Below are 17,151 nucleotides of genomic sequence, written 5' to 3'. Positions count from 1 at the left end.
AAAGATGAATAAGATGCAGTATTAGAGGCAATGAACTTGCAGCCTAATAAATGGCAAAGAAAACATATACATAGCTTCTCATGGCTGGATGACCCAGGCAAGAAAAGTCAAAAACACCAACTTTCGTCTCCAACTCCCAATATGGAGTAGACATGAAGAGAGGGAAGAAAAATCGGGTTAACTAATCTACACAGGATCCAGATTAGACTCTGGTCTAAACTCTAGTATAATGGAATTACAAAGAACAGTAACAGTCTGCAAGGAATTTACAGATGAAAAGACAAGGTAGACTCAAGCAAAAGTATTGAGAATCACAGGAGAAAAAAATCAGTTTAATTTATTCTCTTGCCTCTTAGGTCTAACACTACCCTAGATAAATAACCATCTTTCTTATTTACAAAGACCTCTTTCCCACATCTCTTTTATTGACTTTATTTTTCTGAATGACCCTCACTCTCAGGAAGCTCTTCTTCATATTTAACAAAATTGCTCTAATGATTTCTAAGCAACAGGTGTGTTATCACCCTTGACTACTTCCAGTCATGGAGTTGCTTTGAAAAAAAAAGTGTAAAGGATTGATAAAAATATGTGGATGTCTTTGGCCATGCAGAAAACTTCCTTGACATTTCTAGGTACCCAAAACATATACATTTGAAATTTGATATAGGAATGAAATGCATATTGCAAAATCCAAACTGGCTGAAGTCTCTACCAACATTTTTAAAAAGTTCATGTAAAGGTTCTATTTGGAAAACAAGGACATTTTTCACTTTACTAATAGTTAAAACAGAGGTGTCACATGTGTATATTCTATCCGATTAATGTCTGAACAAAATACATTTTTAGCTCACTGATCAGAACACTCAACTCTTTTCTGTTTCTAGATAGAAATACACACGAGCAGCATTGGCACCATTACATTGAGATGAATTAGACTTCAGCAGCTGGGTTTGGGACATGTTTCTCTACATATTGTCACTACTATATTCATTTTAATATAATCCCAAATTACTATTACTTCCAAATAAGTGGTTTAATTGGACACCTAAACAAAAACACACGTGCTTTACGTTATTGCAGTAAGGAGTAAATTCAAACAAACTAGATTTGTCTTATTAAGCAAAAGCAGGGAAAAAGCATGCAAGTCAATGATTTTCATTTTCCTTTCTTCCAATGATCACAGGGTAACCAAAGATAGCTATTAATAGAATACAGCTTAAGAATTTTTTTAATTTGAATTGAGAACAAAGAAAGATTCTTGATTTGTAGGTTTTGCAATTCCTTTCCCCACAAGAAAGAGAACTTTTCTATCTTAAACTGTCTTTTTTTTCTTCTATTTACAATAAAATACTCCTGATATACAAAAGCTGATGGACCTAGATATCCTCCTCCGTTCTCAGGCACTACCCGTTGGAGCACAAAAATAAGCCACTCTTTTGTTGAGTTTGGAAGCTTTAAATATGCACAGGGATGTGAGAGGAACATTGAAACTTGGGCTCTCCTAAGCCAGACGCCAAGGCATTAGACCATCATTATCACACATAACAGAGTTTTGTTCAAATGTTCACTACATACATGACACAGTACCTTTCTGTCATCTAGTGGGGATCTAAAGGGATTCATCTACCCAAGGAACCCTTTCTCCTGCCCTTCCTCACCACCCTTTTGGTAAGGTGAGGCGGAGGAGAGGGCTAAGCCAGGATTCTTCCCAGACTCACAATCCCCCTCCAAATTCCCAGCGTTTTTGTTCTTCCTCTGCAGAACAGACTTCTCTCCCCGCAGCCTTTGTTATTCAAGCAACACACCTCCAGCCATACCTCCAACCTTTGCTTCTCTTTTGGAGAGATCTGGAATCAGACTGAAGCCGGGTGGGGGAGCGAGCCAGGGAGGGAGGGAGGGAGGAAGGGAAGGAGGGAGGCGAGGTCTACTTACTGAGCAGCCACTGCCGCGTTAGTGGGACTCGCTGGACCAGGGATGGGGAGTCACATCCATGGGCAGCCTGGGAAGGAGCACAATGGCCTGCGTACTGAGCGGGCGCGCTGGAGCCCACCGTCCGGGATCCCGCCGCCGCGCAAGGGGAGCGGAGGCGGCTCCGCGGCTTTCGGCTGGGCGGCCAGGGCTGTGTGGATCCAAGCTGCCTGCCTTTGCAGCCTAGCGAAACCCCCACCGTATCATTTTACCATATAAGGAGACAAAAGCATCGGAGACACTCACTCTTTAAGGCTCCCAGCAGCTGGCATTCAACACTTTCTCTAGTCTGTAGTGCGTGTGCGTGCGTGTGTGTGTGTTTTCTTTTCCTCCCAAACACTCTTTGTCAGGCTCTCTTGCTCCAGCCGGCCTCTCACTCCTCCTCCATCCTCCCTCCTCTCATCTCCTGCCACCTCCACTCCCACCCCCTTTCAACTACCTCTTTTCATCAAGTTTTCTTTCCCTTTTAACCCAGTGATGTCTTCCATGGAAAACATCTTGATGAAAAACCCAGCCGTATCAACTTACAGGAAGGAGAGTTTTACAGTAAGGCTGACACCAGCATTTCAGGGCTCCTCACCTGGGGTAGAGTGCCAAGGCCAGGGCTGCTGCTCCTGCTGCTCTAGGAGTTATCAGAATCTGGTCACACGCGGATAATTCTGTCAGCTAAACATTCACCTTCTGTTTACAAATGAGGTGGGGAAGCACACAGACTTTGGAAGGGAGGGAATAACAGTGAGAGCGAGGAATAAAGACTGGGCATTTGAAGAGCAGGAACAGTGAAAGCAAGGCATTTGCATGCTTGGCACTTCCTTTCAGCACACCTTTCAATTAATAAAAGAAACGAGTAGGTCTGTCAGTCAATCAGCTAGCATTCATTAAGCAATGTGCCAGGCACTGTGCTAAACGGAAACAATAACAACTCCAACAACAACCAAAAAGCCGGTCCCTGTTCTCAAGGAGCTCAGAGTCTAATGGGGACCAAAACGAAATGAAAATGCAAAGTCTCTCTTTTTTTCCCTGAGAAAAGAAAGCAAAAGATCAGCCCTTAGTTTCCTTTCCACTGGAACAAATCAAAATATGAGATGATAAATGAAAACCCTGCAGATAACAAAGGACTACACTCTCTACTGGTTCAGATCCATTAATCGAAAAAAGTCAACATAGTCTAACCCCCAGGGAAAGGAGTTTGGAGGGTTGGTGGGTGGAAGGGAGGCCGCACTGAAAGCTGCTGAAAAGAGCTCTGGGATTGCAACTGTTTCTTCTTCAGTGTGTAAAGAAGGTTGAAGTTGTGAACTGTGTGGATCCAGGCCAAAGGAGATTAGCTGATAACCTGCATTGGGTGCTTTTAATGTGAAATATGTAAGGCAATAGTACCATTCAGAGACTGGACTAAGTTCATCACAATAAATGCTCTGGAGGTAGACAAAGGGAGATAACACTGAATTTGGAGGCAGAGGACCAGATTCAAATCCCTCTTCTGCCAGTTACTGCCCATGTGTGCCTAGGCAAATACCTGACCTTTCTGAGCCTCCATGTTTCTTTAGCTGCTAGGGGAGGGGACTTGATTAAATTATCCCTAAGGTCATCTTTATATTTTATAATTCTGTAAAAGAGATGGTCAGCTATTTTCTGTTGAGCTCAGAATTCACCCAAAGGTGTCTCCACACGATCAAGCGATTACCCAGAATGGAGCCCCTCATTTTCGGGTCAGCTAAGTAAGTCTTGAAGAGATTAAGTGACTTACCCAAGTTCACATAGTCCTTCAGAGTCTTCTTACTCCACAGTCAGTGCTCTTTCTACTGTAACATTTTCATTCTGACTGGCTGGTCATCAATTTGTACTTTATACCAAACAGATTACTACATCCATTTAATAGACCAGAAACTTGAGGGCTAGAGGGGTGACATGACTTGAGTATGGTCACAGAGGTAGGTTAAGTGTTGGAGCTGGAATCTGAACTCAGGCCTCAGAGCCAGCATTCTTTCTACTATGCCCTGTTGCCTCCCACAGGCAGTCAACTAAAAATCATACGGAAATCCACAACAAAGCCAGGTGTACAACATAACGCTCATCTGGGCACATTGAAGGACTTTGAGAAAAGAATGGGAAAGGCTATTACTGAAGTAAAACAGCACAGTGACTCAAACTCTGGACTCAATAATTTACTAGTGACACATTATGAAGTGGACAATTCCCTGGGAGTGGGGTAGGGTTGGCGATGGACTAAATATAGACAGGAATCAGAAACTCTGAATCCTCACTGCAATTAGCCTTTCAGTTTCCTCAAGTGAGGGGAAGCCTCTATTAGCAAAACTTAGGGATAAAAAGAAAAGTCAGATGGGCTGTCTTTTTTAAAAACACTATAATGAAATAATTCACAAAGAATTCTCTCAAAGGGAAGATAGCTTCTTTTTTTTTTCACAAAGGCACATAAGAACACAAGTGGTTTTTTAATAGGTAGTCCACGCAGACAGATGGACCCATTCTCCTACGCCTAGTGTGACTAGATCCACAGTTTGACTGACCACAGCCAGAAAGGGGTTAATAGTTTGAGAGGAAGTATGGTATAATGTACTGGACTTATATAGTCAGAAAAACCTGCCTCAGACACCTCCTATCTGTGGGTCCTGGGGCAAATCACTTAGTTTCTCAATGCCTCAGTTCTTTCATCTGTAAAATGGGGTAGTTCACCCTGGTAACCTCTAAGGTCCCTTCTAGCGTTAAATCTATGATCCAGTGGTATGCCTGCAGATGAATTCTGACCTTCTTTGAGAAAAGGAAAGATGCTAGATCATCTCACATTTACCAGTCAGAATGAGTCAACAAAATATCAATACCAATTTTACACAATGACTTCCTCCTTGTCCCTCCTCCCTTCACATTTCTGTATTGCCTCAAGTTTTGCAAAGAAATTTGCTCACAGCAACTCTCTGAAGTATAGATATTGTTCAATCATTTCAGTCCGATTCTTCATGACCCCATTTGGAATTTTCTTGGAAAAGATACTGGAATGGTTTGCCATTTCCATCTCCAGTATTATATCATACCTATTTTACAGACAAGGAAGCTGAGGCCCAGAGAGCTCATGTGACTTATCCAACTCTGATCAAACAATGTTTACACTTTAGCATTTGAATTACATTTCAACAAATCTGTGACATCATTGATATGAATATTATCTCTATTGATGTAGATCATAGACCTTCTCCACCTTCACAGCCTGTGTTAAGCTTATCCTCATCCACCAAAGTTCAAAAGATGTTCCACAGAAATTACTGCCTCTGATACCTACCACCTCTGTGATTTTGGACAAGTCACTTCATTTCCCTGGGCCTCTATTTTTCTCATCTTTAAAGTGAGAGTGTTGTACTTCTGTAATCTACCTAGCATGCTGGAGGTCTTTCAGTATCTTTTTCCATTTTCTTGGTAGCAGTACACTACTTGGGCTATACCCACAGTGTGCCTTATGGCTCATGACATACATGGTTCATCATCCTCTATTCCTATTATACTTTTCTGGAATAACATCTCTTATGTTACTAATTATGAATAAGCCATCATTGAAAATACACCGAAGCCTACTTGTGTGTGCCAACCATCTCTCCCTTGCCCTTTGCATCACAACTTTGATTCTTGGAGATTGTGGTGTGCTAAGATTTGCAACCATATAACATCACCAGGAGAATATTTATGTTAAGAAGATGGGCCCTCTATGCCTTTGAGGATCAAACATGAACTTCTCTATTGGGTACTTAAATCATTTTACAATCTGATCCCAACCTATCTTGACAGGCTTAATACACATTGCTTCTCTTCACACCCTATGGTTGAACAAAACTGGCCTTCCTGTTGCTTATACGTGGCTCTCCATTTCTTATCTCCATGCTCCCATGCTGGCTGTCCTCCATACCTGGATTTCAATTTCTCTTCACCTCTGCCTCTTAGAATCCTATTTAGCTGAAGTACCATCTTCTACATGAAACCCTACCTGATTCTCCCTACTGCCTCCCCCAATTTGCAGTATCCTCTGACTTGACTGTAAGCTCTTCAGGGGCAAAGAGAAGGAAAAGAGAAAGAAAGAAAAAGAAAGAGAAAGGAAAGAAAGAAGGAAACACAGAAGAAGGGAGGAAGATAAGAAGAAACAAAGGAAGGAAGGAAAAATGAAAGAAATAATTTAAAGATATTTTCCTTCCTCTATTTTTTCCCTCAGTATCTACTATAGTCTTGATCTCTAAATGTATCATTTATGCACCAGGAAAGAACCAGCACAAATCACTCATCTAATTCCCTGGGTGTTATTGTTGTACCTAGAAAGGTTAATGGGAATGAAAGAACAAGAAGGGGGAGAAAAAGAGTGAAAAAGTAAGAGAGAAATAAGAGGAACAAATGAATGGGCCAGGATAGGAAGGACAGGGAAAGATCTAATCTATGAATATCTTTGTATCTGGTCTGGTCTTAGGATATCATTTAAGTCCCAAAGGAATCGGGTGAAGGGTCCTGTGTAGTGACTCAACACTAAAATTCTCCTGCATTGTGAGTACTACTCAGCACAAAGAATGTATCTGGAGAGAAGGGGTCCTAAGAGAGAATGTCAGGAACTTGTGGCTGGGAGTGGAGGATGGGAGTAAGGAATGGAAGATAACTCCAGGTTTCTCAGGGTAGCAGTGGGGCTGAGTAGCAGCCTAGGATGAGTGTGTTCTATGTGAATGTCTTTGGCATCAAAGTTCAAGATTAAAGAGACTCTTTCTTTAAACTATGGCTTAACTCTTATTTTCACTGTTGTCCCTATTCTTCCTTCTATAGGCACATGAATGTATGTATGGTATGGATTCTTTCTACATTAACTTTCTACATAACTTATGCTTAGATGTAAACTGCTTGGGGGAGATACAAAAATGAGCAAGATATAGTTCTTGCCCTTAAGAAGTTTGTAAACTAGTAGTACCTTTGCTGATGCTTACTATTTCTGATTTCTCCCTGGGCATGTATGATTGTCATGTCTGTGGTCGGCAGAAGGGAAATGGAAATGCACAGTATCATAGATCTAGATATGAAGAGTCCTTAAGAGGCAATCTAGTACAATCCTCTCATTTTACAGATGAGTAAACTGAGTCCCAGAGAGGTTAAGTGATTAGCCTAAGTTCATACAGGTAGCAAACTTTAGAGGGAAGATTTGAACCTAGATTTTCTAAGGAAAGAATTACTACTATTTCTACTGTACCACATTAGAATGCAGATCACTCAAAGACTCTGCATGCCCTGATTATTATCATAGAGTTACTAGAGAATTTAAACTCCAGAATAATACAGTTTGGGGAGAGGAAAAAACCCCTTATTTTTAGAAGAAAAATTAGGGTATAGGAAACTTCATCTTTTATATTCTAAAATGACCTTGTGGTTGTTTGTGTGAGTGCCTGGTACCTACATGAATGCAATGGCACATTGAAATGTGTGACCCACAGGTCTGACCACCCAGGAAACGTGAGTCACCTCAGCTCAGCCATTTTTTAACAGGGCCTGTTCCTGTTATTTTCTTTGTATTGAAACAAGCATAGTTTGCAAGTCTGCCTCTGTTTGCTCAGCGGAAATGCTCAGCCCACCATGAAGCCAGCCTTAATAACTCTCAAATAAACAAAAGGCCAATATTTCCTATCCTCTTCTTGTTTTAGATGGAAAGAGAAAAATTTGGTTTCTTTCTTAGATTCAAACTTTCCATATCCAATTTCTTTCTCTGAGGAAAAAGAAAAAAAAAGATTAAATGAATACAAATTGTCAATGTTTAAAGTCTCAAAACATTCCAGTGTTCTGGCCAAATCCACAAATAACTATACGGTCCTGAAGAGTTTGCCATCATATTGTCAAAATAATTCCAGTCTTACTTGGTTGTCCTTAATACAAGTTTCCATGACAGTCTCAATAGGCCGTTAAAGAAAGCTGCTATTTGGGGATAATGACCAATTGTATGGAATCTTGCAAACCCAACATTTCAGCCCAATAGGGCTCACATGGCAGTTAGTTATCATTACATGTTGGTGGAATTTTTTAGATATTCTGTCTTCCTAATATTGAGAGCAGGCACTGTCTCTTGCCTTTCTTTGAATCCCCAGCACTAAGCACAGTGAGCACCTGGCACACAATAGGGGCTTACTAAATACTAGTTGACTGCCTATGAGGTCAAGGGGAAAAAAACAGTTTTTAAAAACTTTCTTGTTTCTATGCTTTACTGCACCTCAAATTTCAGCTCTTATTTGCAATAATCTGTTCATTCATATTGACTTGGAAGTTGCTTGAGTGGAGACAATATTAAAAGGATTCTTTTTCCTTTTATCATCTATTCTGAAGTCCATTTTAAAAGTTGCATTGGGTGGGATGGGGAGGGCAGAGTAAATTCCTAAGACTGGTATAAACCTGGTGAAATCTTATTCTGATTCAACATTGTTTGCTTTCTTAACATGCTTGAATAGCTTTCACATATGGTCTCTAACAATCACTCCATTGCTTCACTGAAACTGAAGAGTTTCACCCAGGATCAGCTATTTCTAAGAATGTTTATTTCAAAGTGCATAACTTTCAGTTATCCGCTAGTGACTTGTTTATCTTGAGGACAACTGCTGCAAAATTTGTAATCCCAGGTTGGTTTCATTCTGCTATGACTAGTCTTTGGGACTATTTCTTTTTTGTTCAGGTATTACAAGCTAATTTTGATAGAGGCCGAATGATATGGTAGAAAATATAGCAAACAAACAAAAACTATATGGGATCAAGAGTCAAGGTTTTAGTCCATATTAGGTCACTAATTTAGATTCATAGAATGTTAAAGTTTCTCCCCCTCATTAAAAAAAAGTTTTATTATTGCCTTCAGTTTTTATACCATAGGCAGCTAAGTGACATATTAGATAGATCATTGGACCTTGAATCAGGAAGGCCTGAGCTTGAATCTTGCCTCAGACATTTACTAGCTGTGGGACCCCGGGCAAGTCTCTTAACCTCTGTTTGCTTCAGTTTCCTCAACTATAAAATGGAGATAAAAATGATACCTTTTTCAGAGAGTTCTTATGAAGATCAGAAGAGGTGATATAAGTGCTTTGCCAACTTAGAGCTCTATATAAATGCTAGCTATTCTTATTTCTGAATATACTGTACTCTTTCTCACCAGGAATTGAACCCTCCATTGTAGTAAAGGGTTAAGAAAAAACAGTTGATGTGGTGACTATCTCACAATTTAATACTCTTCTGCCATCATAGTCCCCTACTTTGTTGCTGAGAGATGAGAAGTATATTTCATTATTTGTTTTTTAGGACACACACGTATGTGTGTGTATATATGCACATATGTAGCATATGCATATACACATATAAGTATATATATGTAGCATACATATATACCCACAAACATACACACAGGTATGTATATATGTTTATAACTAACTTATCTCATTATATAGATGAACAAACTAAGAGGCAAAATTATTTGATCAAAGTTATACAGTAAGTCACAGTTGGTAGAATTTGGTCTTGGACCTTGACCTTCACAGCTCTAAAGTTGATGGTCTTTTCATCATATCACATTGCCTTGCTGCATAACTGTAAGGCACAACCCTTCGGCACTTCAGTCTCTTCAGCTGTAAAGTGAGAATAAAACCATACACACTACCTACCTTATAGTATTCGAGGACAAAATGAGATGGTAGATATGAAATACTTGGAAAGTAAAAACAAAACAAAAATATGCAAATGTTAAGGTGGCATTATGTTATCCCAATCAAAACAGAAATCCAAAGAAGCATCTATCTACTCCAGCTGCTAAAAACAAACTCGTTAAAAAACAACATAGCAACAAAGCTCTTCACTTTCTTCCCTTCCCCCAACTCACATCACCACAGCTGCTGAAGCTGCTACTGTTTTTAGTTATGAATCATTGCTCTTATTATCATGTGTAATTATGAGCTGAATGTACCTTCAAATGTCATCTTATGCAGACGTTACTGAACTAACAAAAGAGACTCAGAAATTCACTGAATTCTAGAGGTGGAAGGAGCCTTCCAGGTGAACTAGTTTAACCTTTTGATTTTTCAGAAGACACTGAATCCCAGAGAGATGAAGCCACTGGTTCCAAGGTCATGAAGAAAATTAGGCAGACAACTAAGACATTGCAAAGGCATTGACATGAAATATGGAACACAGCATGTATGTAGCACAGAGAAAGCCAATATTTCTAGATTGTAGAGTATAGGAAGGGAAGTAATGTACAGGTTGTAGCCAGGTTGTGAAGGGCTAAACAGAGGAGTTTATATTTTATCCTTGAGGTGATAGGAAGCCACTGGTGTCTATTGAATACGGGAGCAAAATGGTCATACCTAAATTCCTTATGCATTTAAGGAAAATCGCTCTGGTAACATTGATCACGATGAACTGCAGAGCTGGGTAGTTAGGTGGCACAGTGGGTAGAGCACCCGCCCTGGAGTCAGTAGGACCTGAGTTCAAATCTGGCCTCAGATACTCGTCCCTAGCTGAGTGACCCTAGGCAAGTCACTTAATCCCAGTTGCCTCACCAAAAAAAAAAAAAGATGAACAAGAGAGGGGAGAGACACAAAGACCAAATTAGAAGGCTGTTGCAATAACCTAGGCAATAGCTGAAGTTCTTAACTAAGGTAGTAGTTGTGAAAGCAGAAATAAGGGGTTGGATTCAAGAGATATTTTAAAAGTAGAATCAGCAAGATTTGACAACATTTGGGACTGAGCAAGGCTAAGGAATTGAGGATAATGCCAAGGTTATGAACTTGGAAGGGTGGTGTCTCTCTCAACAGAACTAGATTAATTTGGAAGAGGAAGATTTGGGAGGACAGCTAATGAGTTCAGTTTGGGGCATACTGAATTTGAGATATTTCCACGACATCCAATTTGAAATGCCCAATAGTCAATTAATGAGACTGAGTATGTTGATTGGTAAATCATCAGATAGAGATGATATTTATTTATAGGCAATTGGGGTTAAGTGACTTGCCCATGGTCACACAGTTAATAAGTATCCAGTGTTTGGTCTGAGGTAGGATTTGAACTCAGGTCCTCCTTACCTCAGGGCTGGTTCTCTATTCACTGCGCCACCTAACTGCCCCCTAGGCTTAAAATTTAAAAGAAATCTGGTTCATAGGTTGCTGTAGTCAAAGAATTCATCACTCAGTTGCTAACCTGCTAGTAACAAACCTTTCTGTTGGGCTATAGTATATACTGTTTCTGGGAATATGAGAAATGTGGGAGATACAAGGTTCTGCTATGTTTATTGGTTTTTGATAGACATAGCTAGGGTGGTATAGTAGATGAACTATTGGAATTGGAGTTAGGAAGACCTGAGTCAAAATCCTACCTCAGATATTTACCAGCTATATGACAATGGGCAAATCACTTAACTATTTCCATCCTCATTTTCCACTTTTGTAAGATGGGGATGATGATAGCATCTACATAACAAGATTGTTGTGCGGACCAAATGAGACAATACATGTAAAGTGCTTTGCTAACTTTAAAGGACTATATAAGTGTTAGCTATTATTGTTTTAAAAAAGCATTTCAATGAGTAAAATATCAGCTTTAAAGAATATTTCAACAGGGAGTCTCATACATGTATTAAGATCATTCAAGATACCTTGACAAATGTAACCACAGAGATAACCCTAAAGAAGGATCTCTCTTTTGTCGAACTCAGGAAGAGGAGGCATCCTGGCTTCAGGCCTGGTGCGCCATCCACTGTGCCACCTAGTTGTCCTCTATCTATCTACCTATCATCTCTCTTTCTCTCTCTGTCCCTCTTATACACACACACACACACACACACACACACACACACACACACACACCCATACATACCCACATTCACACCCCCCCACACACATATATAAGGGGCAACTAGGTAGTATAGTGAATAGAATGCTGGCTCTGGAGTCAGGAAGACCTGAGTTCAAATCTGCCCTCAGACACTTACTAGCTATGTGACTCTGGGCAAGTTAACACTGCTTGCCTCAGTTTCCTCATCTGTAAAATGAGCTGGAGAAGGAAATGGCAAATTATTCTAGTATCTTTGCCAAGAAATGGGGTCATGAAGAGTTGTACATGACCGAAAAATGACTGAATAAAATACATATACATATATATGTGTGTGTGTGTTTAAATATTTCTATCTATCTATCTATCTATCTATCTATCTATCTATCTATCTATCTATCAATCTAGATATGATGTTCAAAGGTATTTACCACTGATATAGATGTTACCCTCTACGAGGCCAAACAGGAAAGGTATCCCTGTAAGTGAATTTTCTAGCTGATCCTATTGTAAATCAAATATATTATTTTGACTTCCCGAAGCCAACAGTATTACTGGGCCTCAGGGTTAGGAAGACGTTGAGTTCAAGCCCTGCTTCTGATACTATATTGCTAGATGACCATGGGCAAGTCATTTAACTTTACCAGGTTTCAGTTTTTTTATCTGTAAAATGAGGGGATTAGGTCTGATACTGGTTATTGGATATGTGATCTTAGACAAGTTATTCAGCCTTCCAGGATACTAGCTAACTCTCTAATATTATAAGTTAGAAAGTGTTGATCTACATTGATTGATAGGAGTCCCTGACTGAGAACTTCTTACATTGAAGAAATGACAGTTTTAGTTTAAAAAAAAATTACACTGTTTCTTATGAGCTCCATGATTCCTCAAAGAGATCACCTACCAAACCACACAGGAAAAACTAAATGGATGGGAAATGATCATCGTGCAGACTACAATATGAAATTGGCTAGCCAGTCCAACTGGAGGTAGTATGGCTTAGTAGATAAAGTACAGGTGGAGTCTAAAAGATTTGGATCCACATCTACCACTGATAGTGACTGTGTGACCATGGGCAAGTCACCTAATGTCTTTATCTATTTCCTTATCTATTAAATGAAGGAATTAGACTAGATAGTTTCTCTGGTTCATTCTAGCTCCCAAAACATCGAGTTGGTACATCTGCAATGCCTGTCCCACACAATGAGATGAGTCCAGAATTGAATAGAAGAAAAGGGCTTGGATTGAATTTGGGAAGTCTTCTTTTCATAGTCTTAGGCTGCTTTTAGGTGCAAAATCCAATCTTTTTAACAAAAATTTTCTCCCAGTGAACTATATGGCTGTGAATCTTGAAACTTGCAGATAATATTATCCATAATTAAAGTGTCTTACAATCAACCCTCAGAGGACAAAGTAACGAAACATCTGGAAGTTCTTGGAAACATGATTCTGCCTTGTCTCTGAGGCCACACAAGTTACCCTCCAACTTTCTTTGGCTTGGGAGTAGTTACTTCTGAGACTTCATATCCAACACGTCTCAACTGGGCCATAATCAATAATCAAGAAGAAAATCCAGTGAAAGACAGTTGCTTTGAGGTCTGAAGGATGCTAATATTCATTCTTTAAGTGGTGTGTAGTGAATATATGCTTAGTTTCTCATGAGAGTTTAAATGACTGACTCTGGGTCACAAAGCTAGGTAAAACAAGCAGGACTTTTGAATTCAGGTCTTCCTGGCTCCAAGGTCAGCACCACTATCTACTACACTACATTGCCTCTCAGTGGACCAAGGTTAAGTCTTTAAGACAGTAAATTACAAAAAAAATTGCTGAGTGGCATCAGTTGAGGGACTTTCCATTCCAAGGAGAGAAAGACTGGCAATGTCTATCATGTCCCTATTTCCAGCATGCTACACTAGAGATTTGGGAAGATTCCTCTCTTGGGTAAGATCTGGAGCTCTCTCTTCACTATCTCTGTCTTGGTTGAATTGATATATCTCACTACCAATGGGAGAACTCTTTCAACCTGAATTGTCTTGTATATACTCTCCTGCATACTTTCTCTGATTTATGTTTTGCTATCGACTTAGATAAATAGATTTATTTGTTATTTGTTATGTGTGTTCCTTGTGTAACCGGTATTTTCTGGGAAGGTGTAAGCCTTGGATATATAGTTTAGGTGACTCCTTTCCCATTAAGAAATAGAAAATTAAGAGTTTAACTTGGGGCAGCTAGGTGGTGCAGTGGATAGAGCACCAGCCCTGAAGTCAGGAGGACCTGAGTTCAAATCTGGCCTCAGACCAAACACTTGACATGTGTGACCTTGGGCAAGTCACTTAACCCCAATTGCCTAAAAGCCAAAAAAAAAAAAAAGAGTTTAACTTGAACCTAAAAGTGACATATGCCCTAATATTGTTTTTCACTCTCATAGGCAAGTCTCTAAGACTGTAAATTTCAGGGACATTGTCAACCTGCGTTGGTATGTGGAATTTTCTCACCGAGGAATTCTATTTACCAATCAAATAACAGGCTGTCTAATCCCTATCCCACATTTGCCTCTGGTTTCATAGTAGATTTTGTTGGGGAAAGTGACAGAGGCAAGAAATAATAATTTTTTAAAAAATCTATCCTCGCCTTTTCTCCAATCAAGAAAGATGGCAGCAAATTATTAACTCCTTGGACCATGCTTAGGATACTTAGAATGGATTTACATGTTTAGTAACAGAGCCAGGCTGACCAGAAGATTCTGGTGATTACAAATCACTGTACTCAATCTGACCATTAGTGTTAGCGTCAGAGATCTGGAAGTATCCTATTCGTGCTGCTGTTGTAACAATCCATCCCTGATGATTACTATCCTGGGCTTGTCAGTTTGCTTTGAATGATAAGACTTGCCTTTTGATGATTTAAATCATGAATTCTAAGTCTTTTTTCTGGGAGGGGTGGGTATCATGGACTCTTTTGGCAGTCTGATGAGGCTTATGGATCCCTTCTCAGAATAATGTTTTAAAGTGCATTAAATAAAATGCATATGAATACAAAGAAAGCCAATTATATTGAAATAAAGATATTTTTTTTTTCCTCATCCAAGTTTACTAATCTCCTGAAAACTATCCACAAACTACTTGGGGGGTGTCTGTGGACCCCAGGTTAAGAACCCTTGGTCTACAGCTACCTCGAAATAGCTTACTCTAATATGAATTTTTAAACTCCATTTAAAATTTTACCCCAAAGGGCAATGGAGAAACACATGATGTCCATAAATAGCATATGGCACATTACCAATGAAGAATCACATGGACAAAGCAGTGTAAGAAATACTGTTAAAGTAATGTATGAAAAGGGAATGAGCCAGTCATGTAATGGTGGTGGTGGGGAGTGGGGAGATAACAGATGGACAACCTCATCTTTCTTAGGACTAGGACCAAGGACATTAGGAAATTGGGCAGATGCCACTTCTCCCTCCTATTGGAGGATTTACAGGAGAACAATGTGGACAAGAATCATACAGGATGAGAAGGTAGGGAAGGGGATACAGTTTGCACTGGTGTAGAGCTCACCCCCATTGTTGAGATCATAGATCTGGTGAAATATTTAAAAATGAAAGAGAAACTCTCAAATAGGTGACAGAATGTCATCTTAGACTTGTTTCTTTTCTAGGCTTTTAAGAATTATTATGAACAATTATCCCTGTTGATTTGTATTCCCTGTCTTAGCAGGAAACTTAGCAAAGACTGATATAATTACTCTAGTCTAGATGAATTAAAGTTACAAGGAATTTTACTAGCAAATTAGGAAGATTGGATCTAGATCATCTGTTGATTAGGCATAAACTAGATATGTTATGAGGAAACAAATCTGGCTAAATTTTATGCAGGGGTTCTTTCTATCTAAATGACTTTCATAGCCATAATACCTAGTGCCTAGCACATAGTAGATGCTTAATAAGTACTTGTCAATTTGTCTGACTTATTACTTACACTTAAAAAATTACTTACACTTATTTTTACAACATCTACATTTCCCTCTGTGTCCCTCCTAGATAGCAATCTCTCATAGCTAAGAATAAAAAAAAAAAGAAAAGAAAATCACTTCAGCAAAACGAATATATCAAAATAGTTTGGGAATATATGCAATGTTAAACACTTATATCCCTTTACTTCTATGGGGCTAAGGGTAAAGAAGTTACTGATATAAAATTTTAATTAATTTTTCTCATCTCACAATTTTGTTTTTTTAGAAATTAAATACATTTTTTCCCTTTCATCATTTTTGAAAACACCTACAGAGAGTTTTCTAAAGAACAGCCTAGTGACAGATAGACCCGTACACAAATGACAAAGGAAAGAAAACCAAAGAGCAGTAATTAGTCAGGAAAGGAGAAAAACCAGAGGTCACAAGGAAGCTGCACAGTAACAAAGGAAATGAGAAATCCATTGAGTAAACTGCCATTAATTTCATGTATATGTTTAAAAACCCACCAAGAATAAGGAATTTATGGGGGAACTGATTCATATACTCAGTCCTAATACTGAAAACTAACTAAATAAGGTAGGTTTGCATGTGTGCAAAGATAAAATAATTGCTTGTAAACTAGGAGAAGGGTAGCTCTCATTCTATTGTTACTAGAGTCTGGGTCTTCAGCACATTTGGTGGATTACCCACCCCACATTCCGCATCTCACCCTACCCCCCATTTGGAAAATACAGATGCAAATCACACAGGATAAAAAGGTGTGATTTCCATTAGCGAACATCTCTTGTCATTTTCTATCTCATGAGTTATGACTCCATTCTGGGGCCAGAACTGAGCAGAGATAGGAGACTAGGCTAGATTGCTTTAGGGAAATTGCATAGTACTTTCTCTAATCCTAAACTATTTTCTGTTGCAAAACCCCATTACTTCAACATCAATATTCTTACAGAGATGCTAGGATGCTTGCAGATTCTGGAATACCTCAATTTCAGAAAGAATTAAAATTAGAGCAAAATGAAAACAAGGGACATTGGAAGCAACATCAATAGCAACAAAGCACGTAACCACAGAGCACTGGGGAAAATACAATGTTTAAATAAAACAAGGTCTCTGCCCTCAAAGAATTTATAATCGACTAAGGGCATCATCATATTTTGTTATGAGTATATCAGTTACAAAGCAAAATGCTGTATAAGGTCAGAAGAAGAAGGTGGGGATGTTGTGTGAGCAGCAAAGACAATGGAAGTTTAAGAAGTGTTATTGAAGACTTTAATGAGCATAAATACATACATACATTCATATGTACATACACATATGCCTTTATACAGATAATTTGAAAAAGAAGTAAGCAGGTCGTTAAGTGAAAAACAACAGAGGCACAATTTGAGT

At 39.1% G+C, this 17,151-nt stretch overlaps 1 protein-coding gene across 5 annotated transcripts in view; it reads right to left on the bottom strand.

The window, feature by feature from the left end:
- The window catches only part of FHL2 (four and a half LIM domains 2), a 119,820-nt gene that overhangs the window by 74,319 nt on the left and 28,350 nt on the right, over positions 1–17,151 (bottom strand). The window contains exon 1 of one of the 5 annotated variants that reach the window (XM_020987919.1): positions 2,549–2,572. The exons of 2 other annotated variants lie outside the window; for them this stretch is intronic. The gene's annotated coding sequence lies outside the window, so the exon portion shown is untranslated. Of the gene's footprint in view, positions 1–1,932; positions 2,176–2,214; positions 2,319–2,548; positions 2,573–17,151 lie in introns of those variants that run through there. 2 more of the 5 variants (XM_020987918.2, XM_020987917.1) reach the window with 2 other exon arrangements.

This window comes from Phascolarctos cinereus, unplaced genomic scaffold (assembly GCF_003287225.1).
Source record: "Phascolarctos cinereus isolate Bilbo 61053 unplaced genomic scaffold, phaCin_HiC Scaffold_7;HRSCAF=346, whole genome shotgun sequence".
Lineage (NCBI taxonomy): Eukaryota > Metazoa > Chordata > Mammalia > Diprotodontia > Phascolarctidae > Phascolarctos > Phascolarctos cinereus.
This window is presented reverse-complemented; position numbering and strand designations above follow the sequence as displayed.